The sequence below is a fragment of the Lissotriton vulgaris genome, chromosome 9, assembly GCF_964263255.1.
Source record: "Lissotriton vulgaris chromosome 9, aLisVul1.2, whole genome shotgun sequence".
Taxonomy (NCBI): Eukaryota; Metazoa; Chordata; class Amphibia; order Caudata; family Salamandridae; genus Lissotriton; species Lissotriton vulgaris.
Genome location: NC_141697.1, coordinates 449,490,900 through 449,507,481, shown reverse-complemented (window position 1 = coordinate 449,507,481; position 16,582 = coordinate 449,490,900).

Genomic DNA, 16,582 nt, shown 5'->3' with positions numbered 1-16,582 from the left:
AGATGGATGCTACTATACACCTGTGGCTAATACATCAGGTGTTGATAGAAAGCCCAGAGACAAGATGTTCTTTTAGTAATTTAAGAGTAAAGATCAAATAATTTAGGAACATTGTCCTATATTTAATGCAACATAGGATCAAGGAAGGCCCCTTTTAGGGGGGGTTGCTGGGTCGATCCCAATAGGGAGACTGGGTAGTTACATGATCAGGATTTGCACCAGGGAATTACTGCTTTGGCATTTATAATAGTGAGGTCTCCCAAATGGTCTATTGGTGTAGTCAGTGTTAAAGACCATCACTACTGCAGGTACTCCTTTGCAAAAGACCAGACTTCCTTTTTCTGTTACGGGCAAAGGTATTGCATTATGCAGGAGGCCAAGGAACATAAGTCAGAGCCGCATGCATCGTGAACTGTGTCAACTGACCACACTCATTTCAATGCTAGGTCGTCGTCAAATGTGCATGAATGATTTCAAGTGAGAAGATAAGTGCAGGAACATGACAGGGAAGGGAAACTACTACTCTTCAGAGACCCAACCAGGAAATATTGTAAAGTCAGGTTGAATCAGAGACCAATCAATTCAAATCCTCTTTAAACCCTTTCACATCTATGTAGTTTACTGCACAAAACACATCCAAAAATAAAATGTCATCCAAGTTAGGGAAGCAAAATAATGCAGCCCCAAAGTTGCTCTAAAAAAGATGCTGTACAATATTGGATCATATTTCATCTGCATTAGTACACCACAACTAGAATTTTGAGCCAAAGTTTAAAAAGTGTTTACAACAACGAAGATTGAGGGGCTGATTTCGAGTTTGGTGGTCATCCTGTGAGACCGCCACTGCTGACCTCACAGGAGGAACTCCAAGTCTGAGGTGCACCCACCTGCCAGATTCTGAGTTGAATCCAGGGTGGGCGGGTGGTAGGGGTGTCACAGCGTTGGTCTTTTAGGCTCATAGGAGAATGTAACATGCAGGCCATCGCTGTGACTGCACCTACAGCATGTTCCTGCACTGTGTGGCATGCACCATGTCATGAGGCCACACAGTGCAGGAACAAAGGTGCAATCATATGGGACACATGTGGCCCCCGCCTGCACCCCTTTAGGAAAATTTGCCAGGGGTCCCTGTCCATCATTCACACACCGCCATAAGATCCTGGATCCCGGCAGAAATAGTTGTCCTGTGGCAGTCTGACCACCAAATACGGTAGGCGGAACCGCAGGAGTGGAGGTGGTCAGACTTTTATGTTGAATGTGCTGCCCTCAGGGCATCTGCAAACTCACACTGCCTCCAAGGCATCACAAACAAGAGAAATATAGAGCAGCTGTTCAAAAGCTGCTCTGTGTTTCACAGTGCATACGGCAAACCTCCTGCACTTTCAAAAGAGATTAGAGATCCCTTGCAGGAGGGTGCAGTGAGTGACAGAACTCAGCTGCAAGGGGATGTCTGGGTGGTCCATTGGATCCCCTTTTATTCCTCAAGGGGTGCACTGACAGTGCGCCGCCTATTTGCAGCATATTTTCAATGCGCCTTGTAAGGGCAGGTTTTCCTCTGCGAACACTCCGATAATAAAGCACAGCATGGGAACAGAGTTGATTCCCTCATTTGCATGGTGCCATGCCCCATTCAAATGAGGTAGCGCCCTCTTTAGCTGCAGCCACCATGGATATACATGAACGCCACCGCCATCTACATTACAAAAGGAGCCACACAAGCATCTTCAGCCCCTTGTGTAATATCAAAGTGCCCCGGGGGTACACAAAGTGGGCGCAGACTCCTGTGAACACCCAGCACACTTGTATATTACGGTCACAGGTGGTATCACTATAGATTGTGAATATCGGGGGCCTCATTTATGAAAAGTGACGCATCGCTGCGTGAAAACAGCGATGCGCCACTTTTCACTGCGCCCTCCTTGCGACACCAATGATGCGTCATATTTACAGTATGATGCATCATGGCGCAAGGAGTTACAGATACGTCAGTATTTTTTACGTATCTGTATGGCGCAAAAGTGGCGCATTGCTGGAGTGTGTCACAAAAGTGACGCAACTCCAGCAATGTGTCCTTTCACATGGGGCAAGCCCCATGTGAAAGGGCCTGCGTCAGTCTTACGCCTGCTGTGATGCAGGCGTAAGAAATTGACGCATTTGTGTCGTAGAAGTGGCGCAGTGAAATCTTATAGATTTCACTGCGTCACTTTTAGGACCCTTTCTTGCGTCAGAACGCCCCCCCTGCATACATTATACCTGGCGTAGGTATAATGTAGCGCAGGGGTTTACAAAGTGACGCATCTACCAAGATGCGTCACTTTGTAAATAAGGTGCAACAAGGCACATTTTTTACGCTGCTGGTGCGTCACAAAAAGTGACACACCGGCGGCGTAAAAGTGACGCACAGCCTCATAAATGAGGCCCCAGAATTTTAAGGACACCTTGCACTGCTTTACAATCCAATAAAACAAATGAACTGACAAGCCACCTGCCAGCAAGGGTGTTCATTTACTAAAATGCCTGGGGTATTGGGAGTGAAATCATGCAAATTGTGACCACCAGTGTAATGCCATGGATGGTCACTTTCCCAGCCAATAACCCCTGAATAATGTCCTTTTTGCTACTCAAGGGCTGTAGTAAGGGAACAGAGTAGAATGTTTTGGAAGTAACTTTGAGTCTGATATATAAACACATGTTCCCAAAGACACAGGATGGGTAAAACCTTTTGATACTTCATGAAACCCATTCCGGTTTCAGAACTTCATATAGCACTGAATCTGCCTTACTTTTAGCCTCTGAAATGTTGAAAATGGATGCAGATGAAGGTAAGACGGCAGCGCTGATCTTGCTCGATCTTAGTGCTGCTTTTGACACGGTATCCCGCGGACTATTTTTGGAACGGCTGTGGGATGCTGGGGCCAGAGGTGGTACATTGAAATGGATCAAGCACTTTCTTCAAGATAGATCCTTCAAAGTCTTCCAACATCCCTTTATGTCTAAAACCCAACCCCTGTTACAAGGGGTTCCACATTGCTCTGCCCTTAGCCCGACGTTATTTAATGCCTATATGCATCAGCTAGCAGATATAGTCACAAAACATGGGGTGAAGCTGGTGTCCTGTGCTGACCACACTCAGCTGATTATCACGCTAGAACAGAATGAAGTGGAGGTTGCGTCCAAACTCAAAGCTTGCTTAATTGGCCAACTGGATGAAATTAAGTTGTCTTCAACTATATGCAGGTAAAACTGACATTATGGTAGTTGGAAAACAACCCTCATATCTGGTGGCCATCAGAACTAGGCTAGACCCCGGTCCCCACAACTAATTTCTAAAACTTGGGGGCATGGTTTGACAACAACCTATTCTTTGCAGAACATGAATCATGTTTGGGCTGGCATGTGCTTCGGCCTACTGAGAATGTTATGAAATATTTCAGATCTTCTACCTCTGACTGCAAAAATAACTATCATCCAGGCAGTGATTATCTCTCACTTGGATTACTGTAACGTTCTCTACCTAGGGGTCACCAAAATTAGTATGAGAATGCTGCAGAGAGTACAGAACGCCACAGCCTGGCAACTGCTTAACATCCCAAGGCAAGCCCCGGTGGGAACGGGCCTTGTGGAATTACACTGGTTACTGGTACTGGATAGAGTGACTTTTAAGGCTTTGTGTTTTTGTCACAGAATTTTAAATGAGAAAGGGCCTAGCTATCTATTACTACTTAAGCCTTGTGGACCTATTAGGCGTCTCAGATCTGCAGGCAATGCTAGACTGACATAGGGCATGGATGGGAGGTAGATTCTTTGGCTTTCTAGAAACTAGGGTCTGAAACCAACTGCCGCCTGATCTCAGGATGAAGCCCTCAGAATTGCTGTTCTGCAGGAAACTTAAAATATGTTTTTTTAGATCATCTCAGGTAGACTGGTGCTAGGTCTTTTTTTCGGACAGGGGAGATTTAGACTTAGATGAAGAATTCGTAGCGCGGGGACATTCCGTTGGAGTAACTAGGCGCTCTACAAATTACTATTCTACTCTAATCTGATACATCAAGCCCCTTGCTTCTTGATGGTCCCTGGGAAGAGGACAAGCAATGTCAGTGTTAGCAACTGCTACTGCTGGCTGTCCATAATTGACTACGATGTTTACCAAATTTCTTGCATTGCTCTTTTGCTTGATCCGTCTTTCACTGATCGGTGCAAGAATAATATTTGCTCTGCTCGAAGGTTGCATACTTGATTGTCTGGTCAGTGCAAATACTGGTGCAAAGTTGCCTGGACACAAGTTCATTATTGTGTAAGTATGGTGGCTATTCATATACATAAGTCCAAACAGAAAACAAATCCTAAAACTATAAGTTCTGTTCCAGTTTTCCAAAAAGGAATAATGTTTTTCCTCTGCTATTCCGTTTTCACATGATAATTTTTACAGCTTGGACTTTACAAATTGCAAATTAGTTCATAAGAATGCACCGAAAAATAGACCATAAACTCAGTAAAATTTATGAAAATATATCCTTTCAGCTGCCACAACATTTCAGAAAAAATACTAATTAACTTTATTTGAATTAATTGAAGTGCTCAAATGTTCCACACAACCTTTGCTAAGCACTTGTTCGCTAAATGTGCACCCTGGAGTAGGATTTTCCTCTAACTTACTAACAGCATTTAGTGCTATTTTCTTAGTGCAAAATGCAGCAGAACACAAATGTGCTCTTGCTTTAGGGCCTGTCCCCAAAATTACTCTTAATAGCGTGATTAGGAGCGATCACATAAGTATTGGTAATTCACGTCAAAGAGTATCGTGGAATTACTGAAATCACTCTGGCGTAATACAAATTCTGCCCTGGCCTTCTTTCAAGTCCTTCTCCTCATTCCTTTAGTTCTAATAGTTACCAAATCCTGACTCCAGGAGGTGTCCCGGTTGGATATGGTTAATTAGTCGATCGAGGGTTGGATTGGCCTATATGGCAATGTGGTCGTTTGTTGGCCTGTTTTATGGTCTGATAAAGTATTATTTGCTGTTGATATCCCCGCTATTACCAAACACACTGTCTGCAGCAAGCACAAATTAATACAGTCTCACCTATGCAAAACACCTATACAGTGTGCGTTTACAAGTTCAAAACTGCCCCAGTTTCCACTTTTATTTTCGCCTTTAAACCATTCTTAACTTCTGGATTGTACAGGCATGAAGGGAACAAAACCAACCAAAAACACTTGGAAGCAATTCAGTTATTATATATGAGGAATGTGTGATATAAATGCATACCACTGAACCCTTTCACTCCTGAATGAAGCATTAAACATCGCAATAATAAAATCTTGAATAAAATAATTGAATTTAATACATTGTGCCGTGTAAGGTTTAAGGTTTTCAACAGATAGATCCTAGGAAATCATTTATACTCTTGAATTTCTGCTGACAACAGTGATAGTATTGCAATTTAAATATTTTCCACTCTAATTTACTTTTGTGTAAAAAGACCACACAGAGTGTATTTGAAAGCATCACCTAATGACGAAATTTAGCCAGTGTCAAACTCATCAGTATAAATGTAGCATGAAATAAATTATACACAACTGATTATAAAATATATTTATATAATCTCAAAAAACGCACATAAACTTCGTTGCACGAAAATCTCTTTCATACAAAAAATCAATTCGGAACTATTTATGAACTCCTATCAGGGGACTGTTTTATTTTGATTACTCACTAATCATTTCACGTAAATGCAGTGACCTAAAATCTCTTACAATCAATAAAGAAATACGATCGAGATTTAAATCACTGCACCTTGTATTCTTGCGTAAACCTTTGGGTAATTTACAAAGCCAGTTGGGTTTTATAGTAAGTGTTTTTCAAACTAAGGTAGATTCTAAACAATAATGACTTTTTAATGCGGATCTGTGATTACATTGTCATAGTGAAATATGGCTGCATTTGAGATGAGGCTGAGTGTGAATTACTTTGAAGGCACAGATTACCAAACTCCCCACAGCCCCAGGTGAAGCAATCTTCATAAATTTAAGTCCAATCTAAAGTGGACTGTCAGGATAAACCTGTTGCTATAACTTAATTTTAAAATGTACACAATGTAAACAAGTTACTTCTTATTAGTACAACTATTCAGTAAAATCTGCTCGTGTGTATGAAACAGATTAGGACAAAGGGGTGATATATTTCTTGTACTGTGTTTCTGTAATCTACCACCGCTCACTTCAAAACAGTGCAGCATAATTTATGCCTCGATTTATCCAAACGATGAAAGAATTTTTGAAAGGTATCACATACGTCAGATATGGGAGGTTTGGTATTCCATTTCACTATAAGGTGTTCCACATTCATGTGAAATTACAGTATATAGTTTGACTTTTCAAAGTTCAGCTGTGGCCCTGGTTCGTGCATTAATTTCCGGTGGACACTATACCTGTTTCTTTATCACTTTCAAACGACAGGTCAAAAGATACACCTTGTATTGTACCTGGCCCTCACTACAGGGTCATCCCAAAGAGTACACAGCCTTCACTCCTGTTTTGCAAATCCGTTTTTATTGGCTTTAGAATGCTGTGCTCTTTACAACTGCTAACCAGTGTTAAAGTGCTTGCTCCTTTATACATGGTAAAAGTGGCTTACACCCAAATGGGACAATTAATTTACTTGTAAGTTCCGAGTAGAGTTGTACTTCATGTACCCAGGGCCTGTAAATTAAATGCTACCAGTGGGCCTGCATTTATTAAAGATACAGCTGTTCATGTGAACAATGTACAGGATGCTTAATATTATTGATGCACAATGGCAATTACCCTTGGTATAGTGATGCTGAAAAAGAAGGCCAATCACACAGAATGCAATACACAGGACAATAATATTTGTGCAAATAATATATTATAGTACCATAGAAAAAAAGAGTGCTCAGTTTCCCAAGTGAACTTAAAACTTACATTACCGAAGTCGCAATTTATAACATGAATTGGAGGGTTCAAAATCAACAAAAACTACCATTATACAATACATAGCCATTATTCCTAGCCTTCTCCAACTTTTGTGAAGGCTATAAAATGGTTTGTTTAAATGTGTTGAGGTGTTTCGCCCCCACATCTAGTAAGAAGTCTCATCAGGACCTAGGAAAGAGGGACATCTGAAAATAGATGGGTAATGAATTATCAGAGAGCTGTGTACACCAGTCGTGAGTGAAAACAAAGGGAGTGATTACTCACATGAGGCCCAGCCGGGCACCAAGTGAGGGGAAAGCTGGCAATTTCTATGGCGCGTCTCACACTTTTGCACTGCCAAAATGTAGATAAATATATGATCACTAATAAAAGCTCCTCTTCATGTCACAACAGGCAGGAAACAACAATGAGTCATCATCTTGAATCAGGAGAAAAGAGCTGCAATTAGTCAGCTGCTTGCCATGGTAGTATGGGACATCTACTATCCACGTTGAAGAAAGGGCCGCCAAGGTCAGCCTCTTTCATTTGGCTGTCAACTAATGGGCCTGCAGCATTTAATGTGCCACCCACTTAAGGAGCCCTTCAAAATATGTCTCAAGCATGCCATTACAGTCTATGTGAACTGTTAAACTGCCAATATGACATGACAAAATAAACCCTTTGACAGGCCTCAGCCAGCTAACATGAACTTTTAAGTGTTATATGTTCTGCTCGTGAAAAACGATTACATTTGTTTTTCACTGCTGCACAGCCTACCTCCCTGATAGGATGACATTGAGTTACCATATTACATTTAATAAGTGATAGCGTTTGTTTAGTAAAAGGTAGATATGTCATGTTTGGTCTCAAATTAATTGTAATTTGCCACCCACTTAAGGAGCCCTTCAAAATATGTCTCAAGCATGCCATTACAGTCTATGTGAACTTTTAAACTGCCAATATGACATGACAAAATAAACCCTTTGACAGGCCTCAGCCAGCTAACATGAACTTTTAAGTGATATATGTTCTGCTAGTGAAAAACGATTACATTTGTTTTTCACTGCTGCACAGCCTACCTCCCTGATAGGATGACATTGAGTTACCATATTACATTTAATAAGTGATAACGTTTGTTTAGTAAAAGGTAGATATGTCATGTTTGGTCTCAAATGAATCGTAATTTAAAATTCTCTTCACTGGTAAAATAGATTTTAAGTCACAATTCTGAAATGGAAAATGTTTTCATTTTCTTGTCCTCACTATTTGGTTCCTGCAGACTATGACCTGGGACGCATTACTGTGATTAGAATGGCAGTTGGCCTTTGTGTAATTCACTCAGACAGTGAGTCAAAGGAAGACTGGGTGTTGGCAGGATGGGCCACCCTGCTAGGATGGGAGTTACGGAGATTTCAATGGAGCTGCCTCAGCACACCAACAGAGACCTTGACACCAGTTTTTTGTTACCCTAGACCTCTTGGATCTTGGGCACGGGAAGGGGGAAATTCCAAAGCCAAATAGCCAAATGTCTTAGAAGTTTCTTCAACTTCAAATGCTCACACCTAGTATAAATTTTGGACCCTCAGACTAGCTCTTCATTACAGTCCTGAACACTTAGAATGCCTGCCTTTCACTTTAGAGGAGTGTCCTGTTGCATGGGGCTTGCTTTGCACCTCAGAGGACTGTCCTGCTTCTTGAAGCCTGCCCTGTGCCCTCAAAGGACTGCTCTGCTGCTTGAGGCCTTCATTGCTGCTTGAACCCAGAACTACCAGAGTGACTCCAAGGGCTAATTGGCTTGCCTTGTGTTCTGAGCTACAGAGACAAGAAACGCTCCTGCAACCTTAAACCCTGCACCTGAACCCTACTTGAAGTGAGTCTTACCTACCTTTTCCTCGAGCTGCCCAAGGTGCTTTACAGGTCAGCCTGCTTTGCGATAGCTCCAGCCGCACTCTTCTCTGCAGCAGCAATCCCTTTCAGTGGCTTCTGTTTGAAAGGGTATCTGGCCTCATGGAGCCCTCGTCAGATACAGCCCACAGTTTCGTCCTGCTGGAGATTCAACTTCCAAAAAAGTGACAAAGTCCGAATATAAGATTTTTCCTTTAACTGATTGGCCAGAATCCAGAGAAATAAAATGACCTGTTTCATGCCACCTATCTGCCATATGACAACTAGCGATGAAGTGGAGAGGTAAAATTTGCCTAGTGTGTTTGTGCTATGTCAGAACCCATTTCTAAGGACTGTTTGGTAAACAGAAGCTACTTGGCTCACCAGAGGGGTTTGAGGCCTTTTACTCTTTATCTATTAGGGTCTGACTTCTTATGGGTCTCGAACAACTGGGCCAAGTATCCCTTCAGCACTTGACTCTCAGTAGTAGTGTGGGTCAATCAGTCCAAGGCTTCACGGAGGGAGGTATATGCAGGGGGTTGAACACAGGCTCACAAATCAAAATATGTTCAATAGAAGCAGTAAGTGATAGTCCAGTGAAAAACTTGCTTTTACGAAAAAAAGAGTATTTATATATACAGTCACAAAGTAAAATATGCCATCAACAAACAATACACAGTCCACTGAGTTTGGGGCTCTATTGTTCAATAGCCAGATCCCTGAATCCCACTCTGCCTCCACTTACTGGCTGTTTCTCATTCACTATAAGTGGCATTCAGGTTATACCCACTAGTAGTCCGCATCTCAGGAGTCCCACTCCGTTTCTTTTAAAAGTCAAAAATGTTTTAGCAGCCAAAGCACTATGTGGCAGGACAGGTTCCCCTTGCACCTTCCGGCCTTTCGATCAATCTTACCTTCTCCTGTAGGCATTGCACAACTGTGAGTGCATTTCACTCACAGATGTTGTGTAGAGCTGCAGCAATTAGTGTTGGTGAGTATCACTGTTGGCTCTTGATGGGTACTAGATGGGCAGCCACAATGGGCTAGATGTAGGTAGGAAAGATTTACCGATTTTAAATTACCGAATTTTACCGATTCGGTAATTTAAAATCGGTAAATCTATGGGTCCGACATGTATGTATTCCAGATGTGCTGGAATACCGAATCGGATGAATTCGGTATTTACAGATTGGGTAAATACCGAATCGGTACTGCCCATTCATTCCTATGGGCTTTGAAGCCCATAGGAATGAATGGGCATTACCGATTCGGTATTTACCGAATCAGTAAATACCGATTCACACAAGGGTGCAGGGGGTGTCACTTTGACACCCTCTGGCACCCCCAAAACAGGCAATGTGCATGCACACCGGAATCGGTATTTTACCATCACATTGGATTTGATGGTAAAATACCGATTCGTTAAGGCTCCTGGGACTCTGAAGAGACCCAGCTACATATGGGTGGCTCCGAATCGGTAAATTTACCGATTACTTATTTTACCGAATCGGTAAAATTACCGAATCGGTAATTTTACCGAATCGGTAAAATAATGCCCCCTACATACCATTCGCCTATTTACCGATCGGTAACGGCCGAAAATACCGATTTTCGGACGTTACCGACTGACCTACATCGAGCCCAATGTTCCTACTAGTGAGACTGCAAGTTCCCTGATCCTCTGCAGGTGGGGCGTGTTGACAGTTCCGGTCCAATCCTCAGTCTGATGCTCGAGCCCGCATGGGTCACCATAACGGACTTTCCTCTTGAAGGACGCCTTGAACAAGGCATGATCCTGGTCCTGTCCAGTGGTCTCTTCAGACATATAGGGTCACCGACCTCACTCCGCACACAGGTAATGGCCCGTTTGGCACGCCACTAATTTCCTTTTTACAGTAGCCCCAACTTGCATATGGGGTTGCCTACTTCATTCCACAGACAAGCTATGGCCCCATCGGCACAGCGCTAATCTTCACATTGGAAACTGTGACATATGGGGTTGTCAACTTCACTCTGCAAATAGACTCTGGCCAAATAGGCACATCAGTAATCTTTACGGTAGCCCCTTCTTGCATATGGCAGTATTGGCTTGATCGGTGCAACCATTGCTAACTTGGTGGCTCTCTCTCGCATATGGGGTCACCAACTTAAACCTGCCCACAGGCAACTGCTCAATCAGTGCATTAGCAATCTTTCCGAAAATTAAGATTTGGATTCTTTTTGTGAGATATTTCACCCACTTTCTTCAAAACCTTGGCCACCGGAGCGATGAGGAGCAGCAGGTTTGTGTTCTCTACTGCTCCAGTGGAAAATTTTGGCTGAAAACGACCTTCTCATGGTTATAGGAGAGTCTTCCCTTTCCTTGGATGCCTTCCACAGCCAGTTAACTGCTCATAGATCGAGGTTACACCACAATGCATAAGCAGGAAACCACTAGACACCAGGGACTGGTTTTTTTGGGGGGGAGACTGCTAACCTGATAACAAGACAGACCTCCCTGGGGCCCAAATAAAATATTATAGATGAATGTTTTCTCCTAGGGGGGAGGGGGAGGGGGATTGCGGTTCCGAAGTGAAAACAATATAGCATTGAATCAAGTTTCTAATGGGTTTTGGAGCTCAGAACCCCTGAGTAATGGGCTGACCCTCCTGGGGGCCAAATTAGCATTCCGGCCCCCAGGGGATAAATAAATGGCACCCATTATTTCTGTTTGGAGGTGCCCCCAGGGGAATGTACTGAGCCCAGGGCATAATTATATATTCAGAAGTATGTTTTGCCCAGTGGGGGTGCAATTCCACCCCTCCCCTAAGGAGAGCAGAATTGCGCCCTCAGGAAAACAAACTGAACATAGTTCACTGGATCTCCAGGCACAAGGCTGCATGTGTTGGCACGCAGGAGCACACGGAGCACCAGCACACAGAGAGAGCAGACCTGCACTGTTTCTTTGAAGATATGGTACAGTTCTGCTCTTCCCTTGTGACACAGTGCAGCAACTTTGCTCACTGCTTTGCACCACTTATCCCATTAAGTATTTTGTGGTATTGCGTATGTGGCATGTTGAAGTAATACTTTATATTTGTTTGTTTTTTAGTGTCTTTGGCTGCAGCAGTATTGATAAGGTATATGTTTTTTTGTTGCTCTTTTGCATTTATACTTCATCACTCACATCTCACAGACACACACACCCATTGATAATTTAAGTGCTTTTACATGTTGTCACACACATTCCTCAGCGGTTAGAACCCTATTTCTGCCATCTAAATAGAACAAAGTATTTTTCAAGGTAGGTTTTTGGCAGGTTTTAGACACTCAGCAGAAAGGATTCCTCAATAGATGTTCGAAATGGGGTCTCTAGTTGCCAGTGGTTTGCACCATGTCCAAGTAGCGACCCTCACTCTTGTAAGGGTAAAGGTGTCACAAAAGCTAAGATAACCCCTGCTGACCTCCTTGGTAGCTTGGCATGATCAGTCAGGTTTATATCAGAGGCAATGTGTAAAGCATTTGGCAATCCACAGACACTTACAAAGTAAAAATATCACAAAAGGACGCCACACCAGTTTAGAAAAATTGCCAAAATGTATCTGAATAAAACAAGACCAAAGCGACAAAAATTCAACATGTTCAAATCAAGATATCACATTAGAAAGAATATTGCAAAAATATTGCTCCTAGAAGACAATAGCTCCAACCGGAACTATCTCGACATCATGACAGGTACTAATCCAACAGTTCGGTCTTGCCCGCAAGGTGTGCGGGTCAGCCACCGAGTCACACGGACCGCAAAGTAACAGTACCTTGAAAGTGATGACAAAAAAGACGTTGCATGGCGCGGAGGAGATGATGCAATACTGCTGCCAGTGTGGTGTTGGTTCCTTACAACAATGTGGTGTTGATGAATTTGGGAGGTCACCCACGTCAGTTATCGATTCCGTGATGAGGCGGTTTAGGCATAGGCATTGACAGTCGTCAGGGCTGCTTGGTGAGCCAATGTGGTGCGTTGTGCTCTTCACGAATGGTGCCCTCAGCTCCAGTGTAGGACGTAGCATGGTATTGGTGGGAAGTGCTGCCTTCAGAGAGGTCAGGGCTGTGATGCAATTCGGGCTGTGAGTCGTGCACTTCATGAGCAATGCTCAGCTCTGCTGCAGGCAGGTCATTTGATGACAAAGCCAGCATGGATAAGTTGCCATCATCGTCAACACCAGGGCTGTGGTGTAAATCAGGGCAGTGCATCGTGCTCCTAATGAGTGTTGCCCTTGTCTCCAGTGCAGACAGCGGTGCAGCTGATGGCAATGATGTTGCTTTCTTGAGTTGCAGCACCAGCCACACGATTCCAAGGTCCTGGGAACTAGAGTTGTGGCAATCTGGACTCCCAGCAGAGAAATCTAGGTGCTGTTAGCAAGATGTAGTTAAAGTCTTTAATGTCCCTGAGACTTCCTAACAGGAGGCCAGCACACACAAGCCCTTGGAGAAACTTGAAGAAGCATTCAGAGAACAGAGTCTAGTTCGCTCCCTCAGGGCAGTAGCAGCAAGCAGCAGGCCAGCCCAATAGAGCAACAGGCAGAGTGGCAGTCCCTCCTACAGGATCCAGCTCTTCTTCCTAGCAGAATCTCCTTAGTCCAAACGTGTTTTGATTTTGGGGTGTCAGAGGTCCACTACTTATACCCCTTTCTGCTGCTAATGTAGGCAAACTTCGAAGGAAAATCTTTGTAGTGTACAAGACCCTGATGACATGGGGGTTGAGACAGCTTTGTGTGAGGACAGGCACAACCCTTATTCAGGTGTCAGAGACAACTCCTCCCACCACTCTAGCTCAGAAAGGCCCATTAGCCAGGTGATGGCCCATCAGGATATGCAAGGTACACCTCAACTCTCTTTGCGTGACTGTCTAGGGTGAATGCACAAGAGGTCAACTGTATTCCTCTCTCAGACATGGATTCTACAAACAGTCAGAGGCACAGAAAGGTGAAGCAAGAAAATGCCCACTTTCTAAAAGTGACATTTTCAAACAAGTAATTTAAAAAACAACTTCACAAAAAGATGTATCTTTAAATTGCGAGTTCATAGATCCCACACTCCAAATCTCTATCAGATCCCAATGGGAAATTACAATTTGAATATATATTTTCAAGGCAATCCCCATTTTACTCCATGGCAGAGATAGGCCCTGCAATTGTGAAAAAAATAATTAACGGTATTTCACCATTAGGACACACAAAACCTAACAGTACATTTCCTACCTTTTAAATATACTGCACCCTGCCAATGAGTCTGCCTTGGGCATGCCTTAGGGGTGTTTCATATGTAGTTAAAGGGAAAGTTTGGGACTGTCAAGTGGGTGTACTTGCCAGGTCAAAATGGCAGTTTAAAACTGCCCATATAGACAGTGCAAAGACTTATTCAAGACATGTTTGAAGAGCTACTGATGTGGGTGGCCCACTAGTAGCATTTCATTTAAAGGCCCTATGCCAATCATGAATAAACCAATCACCAATACACTTTAGACAGGAGAGCAAATGCACTTTCGCACTGGTTAGCAGTGCTGAATTGCCCAGAGTCCTACAGCCAACAAAAACTGGTCAGAACAAAATAGGAGGAAAACAGTTTTGGGAGAAACCTGCAAAAAGGGCCAGGTCCAACACAACCTCCTTCCTGCCTAATGCCAAGGTAGATTAATCAATACCTTGATGTACTTTCCTGCTAGGGTGATAGAACATGGGCCCTTGCCCACAGCACTAGGGGCACATTCCAGTTCTACACCTCTCTGAAACTGGTTGGATCCCTCTGTCCATAACATCAGGGCCTCCTTTGCTAACCCATGGGGAATCCTTCTCCTCACCTGCGGATCCTATCTGTGCAACACCTAACCTTCCTTTGCTCACAGATTTATTCAGTAACACCATGGCTAACACAGTGGTCTGGCTCATTCCATCCCTGGGATGTGACTCCTGTCCCCAACCCAAGGGCAGCTCCATCCACAAGGACAGTAACCCACAGCTGTCAGTGACAAGAGCCAGGCCCCAGGCCTTTCAGGGATCTCTAACATCTCTGGTTTCGCAGAGTTGGGGGGTGGTAGCCCCAGGTGACTGGCACCCTCTGACTGCTCTCCCTCCCACCAGTTCAAGTGTGGTATCCTAAGACTGGTACTCAAGCCCAGTTTCTGTACACATAGGCTGGACAGGAGTCAGGGTCCGGTCATTCCTCCACCTGCCCTTCTTTTCTGGGCTCTGTACTCTCCTTTTGAGAGTGGTACCCCCAGACTTCAGAACTGTTAGGGTGCATGTGGCAAGCATTCTGCACAATTCTCCCATCAGTTCAGGTGTGATAACCTGCATTTGGTCCCTCAGCCCAAGGGCTGTACTATCTGGCTGAGCAGGTGCCTGGCAAGCCAGGACTTCCAGGGAAATATGATTACCCATTCCCAAGGGGTAACACTTACTGTAAGTGTTGTGCAAGAGTCTGCCTGGCAGTGGTCTCTTGCCCCCTGTCTATCCGACAGAGCATTGAGCCCTGCCAAGCCAGAAGTAGCATCACCAGGGTCAGTTCTGGGGTGCTGTGACCTCAGAACTGGCACCCCCTGACCCACTGGTCCTCTCTCTTGGTACTGCCCCCCTCTCACCCTTCCATCTGAAATTCTGCACCCTCCTTTCTGGAGTCAGTCTGCCAGACACCAGAACTGGTGGAAGGCTTGTGACAGCTACCTCTCAGCTCTCCTGACACTATGGGATCCCCTTAGCAGATGTCCTCCTGTTACAGACTAAGCCCCCCTCATGGTGATCTCTCTGGGAACCATCCAGGCTCCGGGACTGTGTTTTGAGAGACCTGAGCCTCTGACCACCCCCAGCTCTCCTCTTATCCTGAGAAGAGACATGGGATCTTCCACCCATCCCACTAAACTGATACCTGTCTGGGTTGCTGCAAACTTCCCCCACCTCCCTTCGTTGGGGAAAAGCTGAGCCACTCCCTTCAGAATCACTCACAAATGCCTCTACAGACCCTTTGATTACAACAAGTAAATGGGTGGTGTGGATAAGAATGACCAGGTACCTCAGGCATACTATGTGAGTCGTAAAACTCACACGATGTATAAGAAGTTGTTTACCCACCTGATCCAGTTGGTAACATACAACATGTTGTTTACCGTCAGACAATGAGAGTAAGACTCATTTCTTCCTGTGACTTTTGTTGGCTGTCAGTGAAAGTCTTACTACTACAGAAGCTGTAGTCTTCACTTCATCTGCTGTGGAGGACTTGACAAGGCTGAAGGATCGGCAGTTTGCCAACCGCATTCCCGCAACAGCAGGGAAGACTCTACCATCATTGCAGGAGACTTGCCATTGCTGTCCCCAGTGCCCAATCTCAGCCAAACCTATGTTTCCCAACTTGCTTTATGTTGTACCATTCAAAAGTTAAGTATTGATAAATTAACTAAGGTGGAGCTGTCTTAGTAAATACTTTCAGTGGCTATGCATGGATGCATACCTTACGTGGGCCACTCACTATGTAAGCAACCTTTTCAAATTACAGTCACTGAACCACACATAAGAGTGGATGGAACACAGGGCCATTGTCACAGAGTACCCTAAGCAGCAAAACCTAAAGCCTTTAGTAGTTTTTGAAGTGCTCTTTAGAAAGCATAGGACATTCTTACGCAACATGTGTATCTTAGTTTCAAAGGCAGATATGCTCACTCAGTTGAGAAGATCTAGGACTGGAAACCAAACACCACTTTTTAGTACTTTACTCTAAGGGCCCGATTATGACT